The sequence below is a fragment of the Alexandromys fortis genome, unplaced genomic scaffold (assembly GCF_014885135.2).
Source record: "Alexandromys fortis isolate MF-2015 unplaced genomic scaffold, M_Fortis_MF-2015_v1.1 scaffold_290, whole genome shotgun sequence".
Classification (NCBI taxonomy): Eukaryota; Metazoa; Chordata; class Mammalia; order Rodentia; family Cricetidae; genus Alexandromys; species Alexandromys fortis.
Genome location: NW_026068167.1, coordinates 668,297 through 692,278, shown reverse-complemented (window position 1 = coordinate 692,278; position 23,982 = coordinate 668,297). Strand labels below are relative to the sequence as shown.

The 23,982-nt window shown below is 45.2% G+C and overlaps 1 protein-coding gene across 12 annotated transcripts in view; it reads left to right on the top strand.

Moving 5' to 3' along the window:
- Window positions 1-2,176: 2,176 nt before the first annotated feature.
- Sgsm3 (small G protein signaling modulator 3) overlaps window positions 2,177-23,982 on the top strand; it is a 33,719-nt gene continuing 11,913 nt past the window's right edge. For 8 of the 12 annotated variants that reach the window (XM_050128262.1, XM_050128255.1, XM_050128259.1 and 5 more), the window contains exon 1: window positions 2,177-2,244. The gene's annotated coding sequence lies outside the window, so the exon portion shown is untranslated. Of the gene's footprint in view, window positions 2,245-16,366; window positions 16,501-21,627; window positions 21,753-23,982 lie in introns of those variants that run through there. The other 4 variants (XM_050128251.1, XM_050128257.1, XM_050128253.1 and 1 more) reach the window with 4 other exon arrangements.

Genomic DNA, 23,982 nt, shown 5'->3' with positions numbered 1-23,982 from the left:
GATTCGGAGAAGTCTCTGCCCCTCTTTGGTTTTGGCTGGTACAGCTTCCCCTGTTTACTTTGCATCATGGGGCAGGTGCTGGTTTCGCATGCATGCAGCTTGCCTGAATTATGTCAATACCCTGGGTCCCATTTTCCACATATTTGGCGTTTTCAGAACTGAGAGGGGCCTTGCCCTGACCTCTCACTGTCCAAGGAGTTTTAAACGGTTTTCATTTTTTTTCTTCCTGATTTCTGACTAGACATATTTGTAGAGTTCTTACTGTCGCATTTTGAAATATGAAATGTTTCATAAGCCAGACATGGTGACACACCCTTTACCCTCAACACTTGAAAGGCCCAGGCAAGTAGATCTCTGAGTATTTTAGCCACATTGGTCTACATAGAGAGCTACAGGTCAGCCAAAGCTACATCGAGAGACCTTGTCTAAAATTAAAAAAACCAAACAAACAAAAAACCTGAGGGGCTGGAGAGATGGCTCAGCAACTAAGAGCACTTGATGCTCTTATAGAGGACCGGGGTTCAATTCCTGCGCCACGCAGTGATTCAGAACCAACCATAACTCCAGTCCCAAGGGATTTGATGCTTTTTTCTGACCTCCCTAAGCGCCAGGCATACACATGGTATACAAGCATACAGGTAAAACACTAACGTAGAAAGTAAAAACGTGTAACTTTTTAATGTGTGTGTTGGGGGAGGGTCGTACACAATCAGAAGGCTGCTGCAGCTAAGACAACAAATGGACTTCTTAGGGAATAAATGCAGATCCCGATTTGCCGCTTAGCAGTTCTCATAATTGCAATCAATCCTTCTCTAAATGGTGTTGCACATCAGTCCTCTGAGCAAAACATCTTCCGTCACCACAACATCAGCTGTGTCTGTTTGCTCTCAGCCATCACAGTAGGGCTGTTGGCATCCCTCATAGAAGGAGGTACGAAAGGAGGGTAACTGTCCCCCCAACCTGAGATCACAGCCCTCCTCGTTCTCCCCCCCCCATCACAGCCGCTCCTCGTTCTCCCTCCACCTGAGAGCAAGCTGCTCCTCGTTCTCCCCGTGAGATCACAGCCGCTCCTCATAGCCATTTGGGGCAGTTCTATTCTAGTTGCACGTGGCCTCAGGATCTCAGGAGGTGTCTGATTGTGTAGGTTTGGGAAGTTGAGAGGGGCTCTATCTGCTCCGCTTTGGTGAAGACGACAGTGTGGCCGCTTGTGGACACCCGTGTTCCGGTAGGCAAATCCTCACCTGTGATCTGTAAGTAAGCCTAATATACTCACTGGCTCTCTGGGTTGAACTTCGGTGGTATTGTCCTTGGATCTATCATTGGGACCTTACAAAGAAGGAGTAGAAACTTGTCTCCCAGGGAAGGAATTCTTGCAACAAATGGAATGAGACCATTCGCTCTGTGTTCAGCGCATTCTTGTGCTTGGGAGACGCGAACAACCCGCTAAAGTGCTTATTGTAAGCCAAATAAATATTGTACAGCCGGGTCACGACTGAGGCTGTCTTGTGTTTTGTAGTCTTTGCTTTCGTTCACCGGGGCACAGCTGCAAACCAACACTAGGAACAGGGGTTGACATTGGAAAGCAGCTCTTAGCCCCAGTGACTTTTCAGATTTAAGTGAGATGTGCCTTTAATGCAATCGAAGCAGTCGATAGCCTTTCTGAAATGAGGCAAGGCCGTTTTCAAGATAGATTCCTTGCCAGCAGTGACAGTTGCCATCTTTCTGGATTGTTCTTTGGTACTGTGTTTAAATGTTTCCCAACACATCGCGTTCTCACAGGAACCTGAAGTTCTGGGTTCCCATGGGTACTTTAGATGTTGACACAGTGACTCAAAAGCAAGCCTTCAGGCTCCACACTCTGCACCCTTCTTTGGTCATAACCTCAACCAATAGTGCTTCCCCTAGGGCCTGACTGATGGAAAACTGGATTAAGCTGGTCTGGAGGCTTGTTCTGTGAACCTGAAAGAGAAGGCCAGTCTCCGGCCTTGTGTATCGACCCCAGCCTCCCCATCTTGACTGCTCAAACCCCCCCCACCCCCACCCCAGCTGCTCACACTATGGACCAGGCGCATGAGGCATCCCCAAAGGATGGCCTGGAATGCAGGGTTCAGTCTCTCCATGAACTACAGCCCCCAGCATACTCCGCGGCCTCCGGCTCTGCGGTTCGCGCGTGCGCAGAGGGGCCACTGCGCGCTGACTGGGAGTCAGCCGGGAGCCTGTCCTGCTGAGGTGGCCGCGAGACAGGTGAGTGGGGTGCGAGTCTCCCCGCGAGGCGGACGCTCTGCTGTTCCTGGGTGGAGGCAGCGGTGAAGGGCTGAGGGAGAAGCGGCGGGTGCCGCCTCGGATGGGGGCGGCGGGCTGCTGCGGCGTCTGCTCCCACGGCGACCCGGGACGCGCGTGACAGACCCACCCCCTCTGGCGGCGCCCGCCCGGCGACTCGGAGAAACTGCGCCTGACGCGGGGACTCCTGCCTGTGACGTGGGGCTGCTGCGGGCGTCTCGGCAGGTGGCAACTCTTCCAGAGCGAACTTGGGTGTCTTCATTTAAGACTCAGGTTCAGCATCTAGGCCGGTCCGAGCGCGCTCGGGTGTTAGCATCGGGGAAACTGAGGCGAACATTTAGGCAGGGTCGCCTGTGTGCTTCCGGTTGGAATTCTGGAAATTACTCTGAGATTGAGGTGCGGATCCGGCTGCTTTAATATGGCAATAATGCAATAATGGGACATGGCAGATGCTTCAAAGTTTCTTTTTCGGTGACAGATTGTGTCGAATCTTCCAGTCTTATGCTACGTATGGAACTTGTGATGGGTCTCGGTGGGTTTGGTTTTGGTGGTGTTGTTTGGTGGGATATTTAGAAATGACCCAGAATATTTTTTTTAAATCTCTTGAAAGAAATCTTTCTAGGTAAATTCAAGTGGTTTTTTTTTTTTTTTTTTTTTTTGAGACAGCTTCCTATGTAGCCCAGGCTGGCCTCTGATCTGCTTCCCAAGTGCTGGGATTAAAGGTGTGTGCACTCTCAAGCCCTGAAAAATCAGATTTTTAATGGGACTAATTTTCAGATTCGTCTTTTTGTTGTAGCTTTTCTGACTGTGCTGGTGACTAAGTTTAAAGGGGCACACATTTCCCAGTTCTTTACCCCTCATTCCTTCTCTGAGCTTCCAGGTTTCTCTGAACTTGTGTGCATTAATCATCTGTGTTTGACATATTCATTTATTTCTGTTTTCCATGAACAGTTTGCTGTTTGTTCTAAGGAAAGGTTACTACCTTGTTTTGTTGTTGTAGATTTTGATACTCCTAATCAAGTATAGCTGTTACTTACTTTGTCATGGCTGTGGAACCCGGGGCCTCCTTTCACTACTGAGCTGCCCCCAGATCCTTAATGTAGATTTTTCATTTAGCCCATCCTGATTTTTTGTTTGATTGCTTGATTGGATTGAAACTTTTAAGATTTATTTATTTAGTGTCTGTACAGGTGCGTGTTGCCAGCGCACACGTGTATTCACAGGTGCATGTAGGGTAGGTACCTGCAAAAGTCGGCAGATCTGCTGGAGCTAAAGGTATAGGCAGTTGTGAGATTGGCGTGGGTTCTAGGAACCAAATTCAGGTTCTCTGCTAGAGCAGTCTTCACCCTGACCACAGAGCTATGGCTCCAGCCCCTGATTATTGCTGCTGCTGCTGTTTGTTGATAGCTAGTATGGAGCTTTCCTTTTGTAGACCAGGCTAAGTTTCCTGCCTCTGTCTCTTAGATGTTGGGCTTACAAGCATGTATCATCACACTCAACTTTCTCTCCCTCCCTCCTTCCCTCCTTCCTTCCCTCCCTCCTTCCTTCCCTCCCTCCTTCCTTCCCTCCCTCCTTTCCTCTTTCCTTTCTTTTTTTGGTTTTTCGAGACAGGGTTTCTCTGTAGCTTTGGAAATCCACCTGTCTCTACTTCCCAAGTGTTGGGATTTGAGCCATGCACCACCACCACCTGGCCTCACACCCTACCTTCTTTCCGTTTTTAACCACAGATGTGTATGATCTGTGTGAGAGGGGAAGGTGTTTGGGTTGATAGGACTGTGAGGAGTCCTGGATGTGCTTGGGTAGAGTGCTAGTTTACCTCAGTGAGACCTTTGGTTTAGGTCCTAGCAAAAGGAAAGAAGGTTCTGAACAAAAATTGCCTCTCCATAAAAACACACCCACCTTCTTTCTTTGTGAATTTGGGAACTCTTCACATTGGTAGGAGAATGAACTGGGGTGGATAGTACGTCAGAGGAATGAGGGAAATTCTGAGAAAGTGACTCAGGAGACCTTCGCTTTGGTCACACTGTGCCTGGAGTGGCTGCATCTTACTGGCTTAGAGTCACAAAAAAACCGTGTGTGTGTGTTTTCACGTTATCTCTTCTTCATTACCAATGAAGATTTTGGCGGAAGTCCAGACTCTCGTAGATTCGGTGACTTGCCATCACTTTCGTCGGCTTGTTCTCCAGATGGCCTCTCGTCCAGCTGGGAGCAGTAGTTTTCCACAGCCGCCACTCAGGAGCTCACACTGTCATAAGGAAGTGGGAACAGCACAAAGGGTGGTACGCAGAAGAACTACAGATCCTGTTTGTCATTGCTTGTAACACAAACTTGGACAGGAAATCCGGATAGTTAGTTGGGAGAGGTTAGAACACCGGAGTGTGGCTTCTACTTGCGGTAGAAATCTGTTGGAGGCAGTTACCGAGTCCCCTTTGTCTAATAAACCCTGTAATTGTCACAGTCAGTGATAGCTGTTACTGTATTTTACATATGTGTAAATAAGGCCTAGAGGTTAAGTGATTTTCTCACGCTGTGCCAAGGCCAACTTCTAGTCAACTTTCTAGCTCTAAAACCCCCAGTCGTCCCCCCCCCCCATAATGCTTGCTGAATAGCCTAGATCTCAAGATCTTCCTGCCTCCTCTTTCCAGGTGTGGGATTACAGTTGTGTCCCACCATACCCAGCACTCCTGCTCTTTTCACAGTGTTTTGTATTTCCTTATCAACAGTTATATTCAAAGTATTGAGAATGTGGCTTAGTTACCTGCTATGTGCAAAGCCTGGTATGTATGTATGTACTGTGTTTGCGCTGCAAAACAATAACAAAAGCTGGTGTGTTTAAGTCTTTACTTTTGGTCCCACTCCTTTTTATTTTTTTCTTTTTGTGATTTTTCCAGACAAGGTTTCTCCCTGGAACTAGCTCTTGTAGACTAGGCTTGCTTCAAACTCACAGATATCCACCTGCCTCTGCCTCCTGAGTGCTGGGATTAAAGGCATGCGCCACCACTGCCCAGCCCACTCCTCCCTTTTAATGTACCACTTGAAATTAAAGCTAGGGACTCTTGTATGGTAGCCAAACTCTACCACCAAGTTATATTCCCAGTTCAATCTTATTATATGAAAAATTACTTCCGTGGTCATATTTCCCCAGAAATTACCCAATTTCTCCCATTTTATTTATTTGTTTCTATTTTATATTTTTTGGAGACAAGATCTCTCTTTTATGCAGCTCTAGCTGTCCTGAAACTCGCTCTATAGCCCAGGCTGGCCTTGAACTCACAAAGATCCGCCTGCCTCTGCCTCCTAAGAGCTGGGATTAAAGGTGTGTGCCACCATATCTGGCCCATTTTTCTTTCTATTATTTGTTCTTAAAAAGCAGATTCTGGGGCTAGGGAGATGGCTCAGAGGTAAAGAGCACTGGCTGCTCTTCCAGAGATCCTGAGTTCAATTCCCAGCAACTACGTGGTGGCTCACAGCCATCTGTAATGAGATCTAGTGGCCTCTTAATAAATAAGTCTTTTTTTTTAAAAAAAAAAAGTAGATTCTGGGCCTGGGGATGTAGCTCAATTTGTAGATTTGTCTACCATGCATGAAGCCCTGAGTTTGATCTTTAGCACCAAGTGCTTGGATGTGGTACCTACCTCCCTGTAATCCCAGTGGAGGCAGGGGGATCAGGAGTTTTAAGTCATCCTCAGCTACACAGACATTTCGAGTCAGCCTGGGATATATGAAATTTGTCTCAAAAAATGGAGGGCAGATCCTATCCCTCTCTTTCATCTACCGTCCTTAACTTCATTCAGCTTTGTACTGAATATCTACTGTGCCTCCCTCCTTCTGTAAATTTTGCCTGGGGGCTTAGGGACCAAGAAGAAAAAGGTTGGAAACTGTCAGTATCTTATGTAAATGCTTCCATCGAAGTCTTTAGTCTTGGGAACTGGGGAAAGATGCTGGACCACTGACAGAGAGAAACCTTCCCTTGCTCTGGAGGTGGTATTTTCCCGTGTGTGGCTTTTTCTTCCAGGCAGGCATCACCCCCTCCCCCATGAGAAGTGATATGGTTGAAAGGTAAAGTGCAGGCTTTGGAGTCTGACGGACTAGGAGCTGAACCACAAGTCTGTCTTTGTACTGCCGGCTTTCAGTGTGAGCTCTTGAAGAGTAGGGCCTTTGTCTTGTTCACCACCTCACCCCTCTCCCTAGGGTGATAACTCGGAGGCTGAATGCCTGCTGGGATTACTGAGCTCAGCGTGGTAGAGATGAGTGCTCGTAGTAGGAGCAGCATGTGACTAAGTAATGAGGCTAAGTTTTCTGTGTGGCTTAGCAGCTGTTTTGACAGCACTGGTTTTTTAAATATTACATTACATAATAAATTACTCCTCTTTTGAAAATGTAGTCTCATTGCCTTATGATCACCTTCTAGAAATGAGACATTAGCCTCTTTTCAGTAGACAGTTAGCTATGATTTTGTAACACTGTGTGTCTCTTCCAGTTGTGTTCATATTTGTAGTCGTCCTCCCTTTAGGAGACAGGGTCTCCATGTAACTCTGGCTGCCCTGGAACTGGTATGTAGACTATGCTGGCTTCAAATTCACAGGCATCCACTATCTCTGCTTCTTTGAGTACTGGGATTCAAGGCGTGTGCCACGCACCCAGCTGTACATTTCCTGCATTTTAAAGCACCTGTGCTATATATTTTGCATTTGTGAGGTTTTGTTTGTTTGAGAAGGGGCTCCTGTAGCCCAGGTTGGCCTCAAAATAACTATTTAGCTAAGAGTATCCTTGAACTCCTGATCTTCCAGCCTTTGCCTCCCAGGTGCAGAAATCATTGTGACTGACTATATTTATGTGTATTGTCTTGTTGCTTTAGATGAGGTCTTGTCATAGAGCCCAGGCTGGCTTTGAATTCAGGATCTTCCTGTTGGGACCATTTGGAGTCCTGGCCTCCAGCTGCTCTTCCCTGCTAGAGATCTTTGTTCTCCTTCTGATTTGAGTTACTAAAAGCTGTGTCAAAGTTGTTTACCAGCTCTGCTTCACAAGCATGTGTTGCCTTGCCTTGAGGATCAGAGGATAAGGTTTTCACCTGTTGGCCCACTTGACTGTTGGGTATATAAGCCTCTGTGGTGCTATTGAATAAAGGGCTTCTTACCAGTGACTAGAGGTACGTGTCTCTGTCTCCCTGTCTGTCATCTCTCCCTGTCTCTGTCTGTGTCTTTGTGTGTTTCAACCTCCAGCCCCTTGCCCGAAGCTCGCAGACTGTATGGTAATGCATAGAGCGCAGAAAGGCGTTGTTTGCCGCATCTTCCTGCTTTTGCCTCTAGAGGACTAGGACCACAGATGTACGCCATCCCTGAGCCCAGCCTTATATTTGTGGTTTTCTCTAACGTTGTGTGTTTTAGAAGATTAGCTTCCTTTGACTCACTAATTAGCTTTCATTGGATAGATTCTCAACAAGAGTAACATTGAAAACTGAAATTGAAAGCACTAATTATCAAAAGTCTTCATTCTTAAAACAGGAGATGGCCCATGCTTGTATTCCCAGCTACCACAGAGGCCGAGGCAGGGGCATTGCTTGAACTCAGAAATTTCCAGGTGAGCCTGGGCAACATAGGGGAGATCCAGTCTCAGTAAAAATCTTAGAAAAGGCATGATTTGCAGTTAGGACTCAAGGATTTCTTCACCCCCACCCCTTAACAAAATAAGATGGGCCTTCTAGCTAACATTCTAAAGACAGGAAAGAGCAGGTCATTTCCCATTTCTTATGTTTGCGTACCATTGGTAAATACTCTTAACTTGTGTAACTTGAGAAATGAGGTTAAAGTCCAGCATTGCTTTCATCTCTTCTTTTTCTTTTTCTTTTTCTTTTTCTTTTTCTTTTTCTCCCTTCTCCTTTTGAGACAGTCTTGTCTGTAGTCCTGACTGACCTCAGAGTTGCTCTACAGGACCCATAAGATGGCTCAGCAGGTGCAAGCAAGCCTGAAGACCTGAGTCTGCTTCCATGGAAAGGTGGAAGCAGAGAACTGACTCTACAGGGCTGTCCTCTTACCTCCACAGGCTCGTGTGGTGTCGTCCCCCCCCCCCCCCCCATCCCAATAGCAATCCATCCTGCCTCAGCCTCATGAGTGCTGCTGTGATTACAGACATGTGCCACCACGCCTGGCTCTATTCTTTTTTTTTTTTCCTTTGGTGGCAAACTCTTGGTCTTCTCCCAAGATGTTTTGCCTGGTTTTCCTGAGCAGAGTAACTTCTGCTGTGTGTTTACATATGCAAACTCATCCACTGTGACTTGTACCAAGCTCCCTTTTCTGTTGACCATTCTTTGGGGTCTCATTCATTCATGTTTCTTCACTTATTAAGTCGACAAATGTTTTTCAGCCTGGCGTGGTGGCACACACCTTTAATCCCAGCACTGGGGAGGCAGAGGCAGGTGGCTCTCTGAATTGAAGGCTAGACTGGTCTACAGAGTGAGTTCCAGGACAGGTAGGGCACTGTTCACAGAAAAACCCTGCCTTGAGAAACCAAAAGAAAAATGTCTTTTCAGGTTTTCCAGGTTCTTCATTGGCAGACTGTGGCAGCTCACATGTGCATTGTACTAGAGAAACTGAGGCAGGATTGCTGTGAATTTGAGGCCACCCTGGCTACAGTGTGAAACTTTCAAAATTTTTAAAAATTATTTTTAATGTGTTTGGGTGTTTTGTCTACATGTATGCCTATGTACCACGTGTTAGCTTGGTATCCTCAGCGGCCAGAAGAGGGCATCACATCAAGAACTGGAGTAACATACAGAGAGTTGTGAGCCTCTATGTTGGTGATGGGAATTGAACCCAGGTCCTCTGGAAAGACCAACCAGTGCTCATTTTTTTACTTTTTTGAAAAATATTTCTTTTTTTAAAAAATATTTATTTTGTATACAATATTCTGTCTATATGTATGCCTGCAGGCCAGAAGAGGGCACCAGACCTCATTACAGATGGTTGTGAGCCACCATATGGTTGCTGGGAATTGAACTCGGGACCTTTGGAAGAGCAGACAATGCTCTTAACACTGAGCCATCTCTCCAGCCCGAAAAATATTTTTTTAAATTAAAAAAATGTATTTTATATGTATGAGTGTTTTGTGTGATTGTATGTTTATGTACCATGTGCATTAGAAGCCAGAGAGGGCATTGGATCCTGTGGAACTGGACTTACAGATGTGAGTCACCATGTAGGTGCTGGGGATCAAACGTAGGTTCTCTCAGCAGTGTGCTAATCTCTTAGCAATCTTTTCTAGCAGTTTGAGACTGTCTCACCTCCCCCTCCTTAAAAACAAAGTCCTCAGATGTCCTTCCCATGTAACCTTACCTATAAATCACAGTGTGTGATAGATGAACTATAAGATCTCATGGCATTTTTATAACAAAACCTTGGGTGCTACATAGTGGTTAGTCTACGGTATTCCTTGGGTTGATAGTCTCTGAAGTTTGCTTCATGTCAAGATGAGGGGGGCATAAAAACTCCACCACATCGTCACATGTTAAGAGGATATGGGATAGGTTATAATGTATCAGTCCATCTTTAAAAAATAGGGTTTCCACTGGGTGGTGGTGCACACCTTTAATTAAATCAGCACTCGGGAAGCTGAGTCAGGCCTTGTCTCCAGAGCTAGTTCCAGGATAGCCAAGGCTACACAGAAGAACCCTGTCTCAAAAACAAAATAAAACAAAGCAAAAACCAAGAAGAAAGGTGGCATGTGCCTTTAATCCCAGCACTTGTAGGCAGAGGCGGGTGGATCTTGGAGTTCCAGGCAGCTGGGTTAGGCTCTGCGAAGCCCCGAGTTTAAGTCCTAACAGAGCTTGAGTCTGCTGGGAAAGGTAAGGTACAGAGCTAGCTAAATGACTGGTGTGTGTGGCATTATGTGAGTGTAAGGAGATGTTGGGAGAAAGCAGTAGGAAAAGCATCACAGAAGTGGTATTTCAGAGCTGAGTACTGAAAATAGGGAAAAAGTAAAAATGCAAAGCAGTTTTCTAAGCAGAAGAAACAAAGCACAGAGGCATGTTGAGTCAGCCTTACCGTGTCTGAAGCATGATATATACATGTTCAGAGCTGATTCAGGCAGGGCTGGAGATAGCTCATTGGTTAAGAGACTTCTTGCTCTTGCAGAGGACCAGGGTTTGATTCCCAGCACTCACATTATGGCTCACAACTGTCTGTAACTCCAGACTGTAACCACTGGGGATGTGACTTTCTTCAGAACTCTGTGGGCACCAGGCCCACACATTCTATACGGTACAGCTGTATATACAGGCAAAGCCCTCATACACATAAAATTAAATAATTTTTTTGTTTGTCTTTTGAGAGTGTGTATGTGCAAGAGAGAGATGAGAGAGACCCTGGCTGTCCTGGAAATAGCTCTGTAGACCAGACTGGCTTCAAACTCAGAGGTCCACCAACTGCTGCTTTTCAAGCACTGGAATTAACGATATGTATCACCACCACCTGGCAAATAAGTTTTTTAAAAAATATTAAGGCCGGGCTGATGGTGGCTCACGCCTTTACTTCCAGTACTCAGTACTCAGGAGGCAGAGGCAGGGGGATCTCTCTGACTTAAGGCTGGCTTGGTCTATAGAGCTAGTTCCAGGATAGGCTCCAAAGCTACTCAGAGAAACCCTGACTCAAAACAAAAAGAAATAAAGGAAAACCAATACAAAAGTGGATTACAGGGATAGATGAATAGCTAGCTCAGTGAGTAAAGGTATATGCCTCCAAGGTAGAAGGGATAGTCAATTTCTACAAGTTGTCCTCTGACTTCCGTGTTGATTGCACAAGATAAGTAAAATGGGTGTGGGTGGGTGGAGCTTGGTTCACTGGGTGAAGTGCTTGCTGCACAAGTATGAGGGACAGAGTTGGGATCCCCGGCATTCTGGCGGTATACAGCTGTGGTGGTTTGAACAAAAATGGCCCCCATAGGCCCATAGGGAGTGGTATGATTAGGAGGTGCAGTCTTGTGGGAGTGTCACTAGGGGGCGGGCTTTGAGGTCTTGGAAGCTCAGACCTGGCCAGTGTGTCCTTCACTGTCACTTCCTGCTATCTGTGGGTCCTGATGTAGAACTCTCAGCTCTCTCTCCAGCGCCATGTCTGCCTGCGTGCTGCCATGCTTCCCCCATGGCAATAATGGACTAAAGTTCTGAACCGTAAGCCAGCCACAGTTGAATGTTTTCCTTCGTAAGAGTTGCCATGGTCATGGTGTCTCTTAGTTAAAACTTTAACTAAGACAACATCTGTAACCCCACCATTTGAGAAGCAGAGACAGGCAGATCTCAGGGCCTTGCTGGCCAGCCAGTTTAGCTAAAAGCTAAGCTTCAGTGATACGCCCTGCCTCAAAAAGTAAGACTGAGGGAATAGAGAGATGGCTCAGCAATTAAGAGCATTTTTGTTCCTCCAGAGGACCTGAGTTTGGTTCTCAGCACTTGTCTGTTAAGTCCAGCTTCAGGGGCTCTGACACCCTTTTCTGGCCTCTAGGATACCCATAGACACATGGTATACACTTACATAGACACAAGCATATACATATATACATGTAAGTAAACATTAAACATAAGGCAGAGAAGGGACTGAGCATCCTGAACTGGACCTCTGGCTGAAGTGGGTTGGAAGCGTGTGTATGTAATCAGCTGTGCTACTTGGGATGTTAAAAAGCCTGTTTCTAGGGCCTCCTTCTCTAGTCCCCCATACTGGGGGATGGAACTTGATGTCTTGTTTGCTGGGAAAGTGGTCTACCATTGAGCGCTTTCTCAAGCTCCTTTTTTTTTTTTAACTTTTTATTTATTGCTAAGTAGTCCAAACTGGCCTTAAACTTGCTCTGTAGCCCAGGCGGGCCTTGAAAGTGTTATCTTCCCCTTCCTGATTCCTGAAGGAACTGGGATTGCAGGATTGTGGTTGCCAGCCAGACTAATCTATTGTGTTTGAGTAGAAGACAGTCTGGGGAGGGCACAAAAACTTGTTAGGAGATATTCACAGAGGACCAGAAAAGAGGCAGTGAGAGCATGAACTAAGGCAATGGAAGCTAAAGGTGTTCCAGAGACAAAATTAGTAGACTTTCCAGATAATTCAGGAGTAAAAGACTTTAAAATTACCTTAAACCTTGAAACCGAAATATCTGAGAAGAAAATAGGATAATAAAAAAAGAATCATCTGGAGATAGAATAAAAATAGATGTGTTGTGAGATCTCCAATGGAAAGATGGGAATAGCAGTGTGACCCATGGCTTGAGTGATGGCTAAGTCTCCCTCCCTCCCGTCACCCCCCAACCCCCCACCTTCTCTCTCTCTCAGCAGAGTCTCACTATATAGCCCTGACCAATCCCCCTGCCTCTGCCTTCTAAATGCTGGGATTAAAGGTGTTTTGTTATCGATGGGCATGGTGGATTCCAAACACTCAGTAGGCAGGGACAGGTGGATCTTCATGAGCTTGAGGTCTGCCTGGTCTATATAGTGAGTTCCAGGACAGCCAAGACATACAGAGACCCTGTCTCAAGAAACAAAAGAAAAGAACAACAACAACAAAACAAAATAGGTGTGTGTTACCATGCTCAACTTAAATAAAAACAATTATTTGCTTGTTTTGTTTGTATGTGCATGTGCATACATGTAGTGGTTCAAGGACAACTTGCAGAAGTCTGTTCTCTCCTTCCACCAAGTAGTTCCTGAGAATTAAACTCAAGGTCCTTAGGGTTGCCAGCAAGTGCCCTTACCCACTGAGCCATCTCTCTGACCCTGAATCCTACTTTGTAATGTTTAGTTATTTTGTATGTATGAGTGCTTTGTCTGAATGTATGTCTGTGTACTACATGTGTGCTTGGTGCGGAGGACAGAAAAAGGTATTGTATCCTTGGAACTGCAGTTACGGACAGTTTTGAACTGTAAGAGCAGCCAGTGCTTTTAACTGCTAAGTCATCTTTTTAGTCCCTTTAAATCCCACTTTGGAAGAAGAATGGATCCCAAACAGTGGAGTTTTAACAAGAACATGATTGATGGGAAATGAGGCAGTGGAAGAGCTGATAACAAAACAGCTAAGTAGAGAAGAAAAACTGATGTGATGAATATCTCAGAGTTATGGGAAAAAAATTTAAAAACCTGGATTAGGTTCGTGAGCCCAGCACTACAGGGTGAGGAGTTAGGCCACAGGAGGAAGAGACCATCTATGGGATGATTAGGAAAGCAATGAGACCCCAGAGTCTGGTTGTTAAGACGAGCAAGCTAAGTCACGAAGTTTAAAGCAGTGAGTTCATTGACAAGTGCTTTAACAGTGTGCCAGTAAAGCAGATAAAAATGCCGAGGGACTCAGTCACATTGGTTTGGTAGTTCTAATTTAAGGATTCAGGAGATCTGAGTACTGACTTAAAGGTAGTGGAGGAGAATAGAAAGAAGGTGCTCAGGAGTAAGATACCACAAAGGAACTGGGCTGAGAGGCTCCTATGGGTGGAAGAGTTAACATGTAAAGGGAGAATCCATCAGCCTCAAGTGGGAGGTAAAAAGAGAAAAAGGAGAAAATAAGTGAAAAGAAAAGACTGCACAGCAGGCTTAAAGATGCATTTGTTTTTATGTGTATGCGTGCCTGTGTAGAGTTTGTGTGTATGCGTGCCTGTGTAGAGTTTGTGTGTATGTGTGCCTGTGTAGAGTTTATGTGTGTATCTGTGCCTGTGTAGTGTTTGTGTGTATGCGTGCCCGTGTAGAGTTTGTTATATGTGTGCCTGTGTATCCTGTACATGCAGGAGCACCTGGAGGTCAGAAGAGGGTGTTGGATCCCTCAGAAGTGGAGTTATGATTGGTTGTGAGTGACCGTGTGGGTGCTGAGAATCAAACCTGAGTCCTCTGCAAGAGCACCAAGTGCTCCTAACCACTGTCCTAGGGTTACTATTGCTGTGATGAACACCATGACCAAAGCAACTTGGGGAGGAAAGGGTTTATTTCTCTTACACTTCTACATCGTAATCCATCATGGAAGGAAGCCAGGGCAGGAACTCAGCAGGGTAGGAACCCGAAGGCAGTAACTGAAGCAGAGACCATGGAGGGGTGCTGCTTACTGGCTTGCTCAGCCTGCCTTCATATAGAACCCAGGACCACCAGCCCAGGGGTGGCACCACCTGTAATGGCCTGGGCTCTCCCTGGTCAATTACTAATTAAGAAGATGTGCTACAGGCTTGTCTTGATGTTTTTTTTTCTGGTGGCATTTTCTCAATTGAGGTTCCCTCCTCTCAGACGACTATAGCTTCTGTCAAGTTGACGTAAAATCAGCCAGCACAACCACTGAGCCATGTCTCCAGCACCCCCCCCCCTTTTTTTGTTGTTTTGCTTTTGCAGTGCTGTAGATGGAACCCAGGGCCTGTGCTTGCCCAGCCTGCCACCATCATGGGGCTACACTGTCAGCCCAACTGTAATTGTGACCTCAACTCTTCTTAGGCTGTGACCATCCCCTGGGGTCACCAGAATTGTGGGGAGTTTGAATTAACACTGAAGGAAATATGATATAAAGTTAGTGAGATGCCTGGCATATGCCTCATACATGTAATCCCAGCACTTAGGAGGCTGAGGTAGGAGATTTACCACGAGTTCCAGTCAGGTTGGCTACAGAATGAATTCCAGGATAGCATGGGCTACACAGGGTGACACTATGTCAAAGAACAGAAACAAAGCAAAAGTCAGTCAGAGCTGTGTGATGAAGCTTAAAACCACAGTGAAGATAAATCTTATGTGGATTGCTCCTTGACTTTGTTCAGTAGGTGCATGAACGGAGGAATATACATGGGACTAGCTAAGGAACATTCATTCCATAGTTAGAGTTACTTCAAAAAAGTGATGTTATTCCTACAATGGGATATTTAAGTATATGAGCCTGATTGTTCTTATTTATACTTCAGTGCTGAAGGTGGAGCCCAGGGTTCATGTGCGCTAGGCGAGCACTGTTCCCAATGTACTGTTCCCAGCCATCAACCTGATTGCTTATATCACACCCATCAAGTATGGAATATAAAGAATTATCACAAAAAGCGTAGGATATTATCGGCAGCAGTCACTCAAAATAGTAGTAATAAGATGAACACTGTCATGCCTGGCTTTCTATGTGGGTTCTGGGGGTCCAAACTCAGGTCCTTACGGTTGTCCAGCACACCCTAATGACTGATTTACTCCTCCAGCCCCAATCTGTATTTTTAATTTATTCTCATCTGTTTGTTTTAGAAAGGAATATGTGTGATATATATATATATACACACACACACACACACATACATACATACCCACATACATACATCCATCCCAGGCTGGCCTAGAATGCAGCCAAAAATGACTTTGAATTTCTGATCCTTCTGCCCCCACGTCTAGAGTACTGGTTACCATTTACACCACCACACAGTTTCCCTGTGATGTCAGGCATCAAACCCAGGGATTCCTACATTCTAAGCAAACATTCTACCTATGAGTGTATTACCAGGCTCCCTATGCTACTGTACATTTAAGAAAAGATTTTTCAGTGGATTTTTTTCACTAGTCGGCTCTCAAGTAACTTTATTTTCCTCAATACCTGCCGGCTGTTTTTTGGGGCTCCCGGAATGTTGAACTTCAGTTAGCTAACACATTTCATTTTCACCCCCTTGGTGGTGGAATAGATGGGCTATGCAGATGCCTTGCTTTGGCTTTCCTCGTAGCCAGCGGGATACTGCCAAGCTGTATATATGAGAGGCGTGATCATGGAGGGACTGGAGGGCCTCAGAGAGATGGTGGTTGTGAGCCTCAGGAGGGCTGCGTTTCTCTTGGCTGCTGAACAGGAAGGGGCAGCCTGTTCCTTGGCATCTGCTCCAGGGGAGGCTCCTCCTTGCCTGGTTTGTGTTTGCCCAGTGTGTGTTCTATGTTACACTGCCACACCTCTCTGGCCTAAAAGAACATTCTATCCCTGGTCACAGAGGAAATATTGACTTAAGGAAGGGACAGTGGCCCCAGCAGCAAACCTGCAGGAGCCAGAGCTGGAGCGGAAGTGAATAAAGAAGTGCTTGGCTCTGCTGCTCACACTGGTGTAGAGGAGGCCGTCGAGATGTCATCAGGGACTTAAGTGGTGGAAGAAGCTGGGCGGTGGTGGTGCACGCTTTTAATCCCTGCACTCGGGAGGCAGAGTGAGTTCGAGGCCAGCCTGGTCTACAAGATGGGCTCCAAAGCAACAAAGAAACCCTGTCTCAAGAAACCAAAAGAAAAAAGTAAAGGTAGTGGAATGCTAAACATGTTCTCAACAAGGATCATTGGGGTTAGGGGGAGGACCAGTTCTAGAAGGTTAGCACCAGTGACCACGATATCCAGGCTTCATTAAACACCATGCTCTGAGAGGAAGCAAACAGGTTTGAATATCTAGGGAAATGTACGGTGGCAGATGCTCCAGTGCGTGTTGAGAGCCAGGGAGAGGTAGGTCGCAGGGCCATTAGTCAAGTTAACAAATTTAGGCCTTTCTTGCCTTTTTTTTTTTCTTTTTTGAAGACTGGTCTTTGCATAGCCCTGTCTGCCCTGCAACTCTGACACTGGGAATTGACCACACCCAGTGATAAGTTTTCTGTGAAAGGAAGCAAAAGGGTTTAAGGAGTAGAAGGACATGATTGGGTCCATTTTAAAAAGACCATGTGGGGCTGGAGAGATGGCTCAGTGGTTAAGAGCACTGGTTGCTCTTCCAGAGGTCCGGAGTTCAATTCCCAGCAACCATATGGTGGCTCACAACCATCTGTAATGAGATCTGGTGCCCTCCTCTGGCCTGCAGGCATACATGGAGGCAGAATGTTGTATACATAATAAATAAATATTTAAAAAAAAAAGATCATGTGATTGTAAAATAGTGGACAGAGGAGGTGACAAGACTGGAGGTGGAGGTCCTGCCAGAGAGATTTGTAGTAATGTTGATGGCAGGAAATATTGGCTCTTTATTAGCATCGGTTATAAGAACAGTCAGTTTCAGGAGGCGTTTGGAAAGTATTGGGATGACAGAGAGGTCCTGTTGTGTGTGGTGTTTTACAGGTTCTGGGAATCCACATTCAGGTCCTCACTCCTACATAACCAGTGCTTTACTGACTAAGGCTACTTATCTAGCCTCACCTTTTGATATTTTAAAACATTTACTATTTTAATTTTATTTCAAAAACATTTTATGTGTATGAGTGTTTTGCCTGCATGTATATCTATGTGCCGTGTGCATGCTTGGTGTCCTCAGAGGCCCAAGAGGGCATTGGATTCCATGGAACTGAAGATTAAAAATGGTTTCGAGCTGCCATGTGGGTCCTAATTTTATTTTTTGAAACAAGATTAATGTAGCCTAAGCTGGTCTCAAACTTACTATATAACCCCAAATGGCTTCAAACTCTTGCTTCTCTTCCTTATCCTCCCCAGTGTTGGGATTATGGACCTGTGCCTGTTGTCTGAGGTTTTCTGTGCCACCAGGTCCCACAGCCATTTAGTCCCAAATAAACACACAAAGGTCTACATTAATCGTAAACTGATTGGCCTAGTATCTTAGGCTCTTCTTAAATAATTATTACATCTTAAAATTAGCCTATTCTTGTCTGTGTTAGCCATGTGGCTTGGCTTGGTACCTTTTTCAGCGAGGCAGTCACATCTTGCAGCTGGGTGACAACTGCAGACTGAAACTTCCCTCTTCCCAGAATTCTCCTGTTCTTGTTGCCCTGCCTCTACTTCCTGCCTGGTCATCCCCGCCTATACTTCCCTGCCTGGCTACTGGCCAAATCAGCATTTTATTAAAATACAATTGACAGGGTAGAGACCATTGTCCCACAGCATGTGCCTGTTACATTAGCTGTATCATAGGTGAGACTGGAGAGATTGCTCGGGTAGTTTAGTGTTTTCTGTACAAGCATAAGGACCTGAGTTCAGGTCCCCGGCATCTGCATAAAAGCCAGGCAAACTGCACACTTATAATCCCAGTGCTCGGTGATAGGAGGCCCTCTGGGGTTTGCTGCCCAACTAGTCTTACTGAATTGGTGAGCTCTAGGTTTACTGAGAGAATCTGTCTCAGAAAGAGAAGGGAGATTAGTGGAACAGTTACTCAGTGGTTAAGAGCACCGACTGCTCTCCCAGAGGACCTGGGTTCAATTCCCAGTACTCACATAGTGATGTTTAACCATTTAACTCCTGTACCCGGGGATCTGATACCCTCTGCTGGTCTCAAAGGCATTATACACACATGAGACATAGATGTGCATACAGGCAAAAATACCCTTGTACTTAAACAAATCTTTAAAAAAAACAGTGAATAGCAATTGAGAGAAATACTTGGCATTGACATAGACACATAAGACTCAGGTACATACACATACACCTGACATACACATGCAGACACTGCACACGTGCACAAAAGAAAAAAGATGCAAGAGTATTAAGTAAAATTCTACTACTGCCCAGTTTACTGTGGCATCCTTTTATAGGAAATGTATGCCCTGGTTTTTGCCTGTCTTTGCATTTGGGTTTGGGGTTTTTGTTTGTTCATTTTTGAGACTGGGTTGTAACGGGAGGGCCTGCTTGTTGGGGTTTCTGTCCTGCCTGGTTCCCGCATTCGTTAAGAACCAAGGAAAATCACACAGAGTGTCTAATGATAAACTGGCCCATTAGTTCAGGCTTCTTATTAACTCTTATAACTTATATTAACCCATCAGTCTTATCTGTATTAGCCACATGGCTCGGTACCTTTTTCAGCTGGGCAGGTCACATCTTCCCTCTTCTGTGTCTGGGCAGGACTGCAGAAAGAGCTTCCTTCTCCCAGAATACTCCTGTTCTCATTGCCCCGCCTCTACTTCCTATCTGGTTGTCCCGCCTATACTTCCTAGCTGGCTACTGGCCAATCAGTATTTACAACATAATTGGCAGAATACAGAATTGTCCTGCACCACTGGATCTCTCTGCATAACCATGATTGCCTTAGAACTCACTATGTAGACTAGGCTAGCCCCAACAGACTGAGTTGTTGTTTTCTGCCTCTGCCTCTCTAGTGCTGTAATTAAAAGTGTGCACCACTATTCCTGGCTGGCCTCTACAGGTTTAATCCAGCTCTGCTCATTAGAGTTCTTGGCATGGAGAAAACCTGCAGTGAATAGTAGCTATTAAGTATGTCTGGACAGGTTGGTTAGGAACATAGAGGAACTGGCTAGTTTTTACGTCACTTTGACACAAGATAGAATCATCTGAAAAGAGCACTTCAGTTGAGAAAATGCCTCAGTAGGATAGCTTATGAGGCCTGTTCTTAATTAGTGATTTGGGAGGGCTCTTCCTATTGTGGGTGGGGTCTCCCTGGGCTGGTTGGTCCTGGGTTCTACAAGAAAGCAAACTGAGCAGGTCATAAAGACAAAGCCAGGAAGCACCACTCCTCCATGGCCTGTGCATCAACTCCTGCCTCCAGGTTCCTGCCCTGACTGCCCTCAGTAATGAACTGTTTCCTGGAAGTGTAAGGGAAATGAACCCGTTCTTCCTCGAGTTGTTTTTGTCCTAACAGCAATAGAAACCCCAACTCAGACAGACACCACACAGAGACTGAGGCAGAGGGAGTGTTAAAGAGGCTAATGCTTGAGCATTGAGGAAGGACTAGTCAGATGAAGTGTATTGCAAGCAGGGAGAGCAATAGGAACCAAGGTATAGGGCCCGAAGAGAGTATGTTGTACGTCAGGAGCTACCAGGTTATTATCCTCTGTCAACACCTGCCCTAGCTCGGACTCTGGACGAGTTCCTGTATATACAACAAGCAGACATGTACACAAACAGTATGAAGTCGGGGACGCTAGGAACATCTGTCAGTGATTAATTCTTTCAGGAGAGGGAGGTGGATAAATATGGGAGTTGGAAAGGGAGGGTTTGTTAGAGGTCCCATCTGAACTAGAATTTGAAAGACTGGCCAAGGGGGAATTCAGACCGCTGGGTCTCAAGGGTTTTGTTTCCCAGACTCAGCAGCAGAGATGGGATGTCAGCAGTTTGAGGTCTGCTGATCAACGTATCCTTGAAGAGATGGCTCACTGGGTAGAGACATGTGGATCTCTTGAGTTTGAAGCCAGTCTGGTCTGTATTAGCGAATTCTAGGCCAGCCAGAGCTAGCTATGTAGTGATACCTTGTTGTTTTTTTTGAATAGTTTTCCTAATTTTTCCCCTTTTTCATATGTATCTGTGTGTAGTGTGTACATATGTGTATGCATGTGCAGGTGTGTATGTGTGGAAGCTCCAAGCTGACATCAGGTGTCCTTAATCATCATTATTTTCACCTTGTATATTGAGACGGGTTTCATGATAAACATGGGGTTGGCCATTTCCATTTGTCTAGCTAGTCAGCTTCTCTGGGATTTCTTGTCTTCACCCTCCAAGCCCCAACCCCCATGTGCTAGGATTGCAGGTAAGCAGCCACACCAACTCAGCTCTTACGTAGGGTCTAGGGATCTGAACTCCTGTTTTCATGCTTATCTAGCAAGTGCTCTACCTGCCGAGCCATCTCTTCACCCAGGGCATGCTTTTCTCTTACTTGTTATGTGTGTGAGTGGCACTCTGTGGAGGTCAGGACAACTTTCAGGAACTGCTTCCTTCTTTCTGTCATGGATTCCAGTGACTGAACTCAGGGTATCAGGCTTGAACAACTTTACCCACTGAACCGTCTCTCACTGGCCCCACGCCATACTTTTCTTAAAAGGCACACCCTTTTATTTTTTTAAATTATTTTCCCTTTTATTTTGTGTGTATGGATGGATGTTGTGCCTGTATGTATGTATGTCTATGTACCTCGTACATGTAGTGCCTGTGGAGGCCAGAGAGGGTATTTGATCTCCTGGACAAATAGTTGTTCCAGATAGTTGTGAGCTGCCTTCTGTATGCTGGGAATTGAACTTGGTTCCTCTTGAAGAGCAGACAGTGGTCTTAGCTGCTGGGCCATCTCTTCAGCCCCCAGCCTCAGAATTTTTATTTTGTGTTGTTCAGAGTGCTATGAAAAAGCCACAGGATCTAGGCATGGTGGCACACACCTTTTCCCCAGTATTCAGGAGGCAGAGGCAGGTGGATCTCATGTGTTCAAGATCAGCCTAGTCTACATAGTAATCTGCTCCAGGCCAGCCAGTGCCACATGTGAGACCCTGTTTCAAAAAACAAATAAAAATTCAAAAGAGAGTTCAGAATTTCCTTTGCCATACATAATAAATCTAGTGGCTGTTTATAATCTGGAGACTTATTTGTTTGTTTTTACGACAAGGTCTTGTAGCTACATAGCCAGTCGTCTTGTTTCCCATATCTGGCTGGCGAGCTTATTTGTCTAGTTGCTGCAACTTCAGTCTCTCATTTGTGTTTACATTTTACTGTTGCCAGTGGATAGGATGGTCCCGTGGGCATTGCACAGAACTCAGGAGACATGGAAGTGTTGTGAAAAATAGGTTTGGAAATGGCGTCTGTTCCCCAAGGAGTGTGTTTCGCAGATGGCTGTACTTAGCTCACATCCTCGGTAAGCATCTCTTTTCCTGTAGGCTGCTTTTTATGTCTTTTGCTTTTGAAAAAGCATTTCATGTCAGCATGCTTGGAATCTACAGCCCCATGTGAAAGCTTGGGTTCCTGGGGCACCTTGTCCAGCCTTTACAGAAAAAAAACTGGGGCTTGCAGCTCTAGTTTCAAGGCACTGCTGTTGAGGGGCGGGCTTTACAATAACTTGAAAAGTGACAACCGTACCGTTTAGCAGTTCAAGAAGCTCCTGCTTTCCTGGGTTGCTGAGATGTCAAATTCAAGCTGTGCTGTGTTGGTAAAGTGTTACCTACAAATGAGGGGGAAAGGAGTCCTTTTCACAGTTTCAGACGAGCTGTTTGCACTTCCTCCCCTCCACCTTTTCTCCTCTTGGTTTTGCATAAACATTAAATCCCCAAAGAACGAAATTTGAGGTGGAAATTTGAGGTGGCGAGTAGTACCTTGTCAGAGGGAGAAAGGCTTAGAAACCTGCACCTCTCATATTCCAGTGCAATTACTAAGTTGTAATTATTTCTAATTATAATATGTATACTATAACATTACCCATAATTAGGTAATTAGTTAATTAATTTGGAGATAGAGTCTTACTATGTAGTCCTGGCTGATGTGGGATGCTCTTCTGTATGCTGTGAATGTTTTATTACCACTGGTTAATAAGGAAGCTGATTTGGCCAATAGCCAGGCAGAATAGAGACAGGCAGGAAATCCAAACAGAGATACTGGGAAAAAGATGGCAGAGTCTGGGAGATACCAGCCGCCGCTGGAGAAGCAAGATGTGAGGTAACAAGCCATGAACCTCATGGTAAAATATAGGCTAATAAAAATGGGTTAATTTAAGTTTTGTAAGAGCTAGTTAATAATAAGCTTGAGCTAATAGGCCAGTTTATAATTAATATTAAGCCTCAGAGTGGTTATTTGGAAACTGGCAGGTGGGAGAAAAACCTTCAGTTACACCTGACTGACCTGGAACTCACTGTGTAGACCCAGGCTGGCCTCAAACCTGTTTCTGCTTCCTGAGTGCTGGGATTAAAGACTTGTACCCACACACTGAACATTAAATTTTAGTTATTATTTTGGGCTACAGAGATGCCTCAGTAGTTAAAGAGCACTTGTTGTTCTCGTAGAGGATCCAGATTCAACTCCCAGCACCCTATGTGATGGTTCACAACTATCTGAAACTAAAGAATCTGATCCCTTCTGATCTCCTTGGGCACCAGAGACACATCATGGTATACATACATATATGCAGGCAAACACTGATACACATAAAAAGGTTGATCTTAAACTTTTTTAAAATTTAAGTCATTACTTTGTTTTATGTGTATAGGTGTATGCTAAATATACATCTATGTACCATAACATGAAGTTCCCTCAGAGGCCAGAAGAGGGCATAGGATCCCCTGGAACTGGAGTTACAGACAGCTGTAAGCCACCATGTGAGTGCTGGGAATTGAACCTGGATCCCCTGGAAGGGCAGCAAGTACTCTTATAGAGTTTTTGAGTGTTTCTGATGCTTAAAAAGTTTCAGGCCAGTTCACAACCCCCAGAGAACCTAGGTAACAAACAGGACCCTAAGAGAGACATACATGGATCTACATAGGAAGGAGAAAACAACAAGATTTCCAAGTAAATTAGGAGTGTGGGGGTCACGGCAGAGGGTAGAATGGGAGCGGAGCGGAGAAAAATGGTATAACTCAATAAAAACAGTTTCAGGTCGGGTGGTGACAGCAGAGGCGGGCGGATCTCTAGGAGTTCTGGTCTACAGGGGCTAGTTCCAGGACAGGCTCCAAAGCTACAGAGAGACTGTCTCAAAAAAAAAAAAAAAAAAAAAAAAAGTTCAGGCCAGATCGTGATGCATCCCTTTATTATTCCCAGTGTAGGTAGAGACAGGCAAATCTCTGTAAAGTTGAGGCCAGCCTTGTCTACATAGCACGTTCCAGGACAGCCAGGGATATGTAGAGAGACACTATCTCAAATAAGTAAAGTTTCAGATTTTCCAATTAGAGATAACTTCCCTAATAAAATGTGTATTTAGCTTTTCAAATTCTGAAAAAGTCTGAAACTTCTAACAGTTGAATCTCCAAACAGTTGAATCTCCAGTACTTCCAAAGAAAATAAAAAAAAATCAGGACCAAGCTAGGGATATTGGCATATGCCTGTAGTTCCAGCATTTGAAGCTGAGGTGGAAGGATGATTTGAGTCCAAAAGTTCAAGAC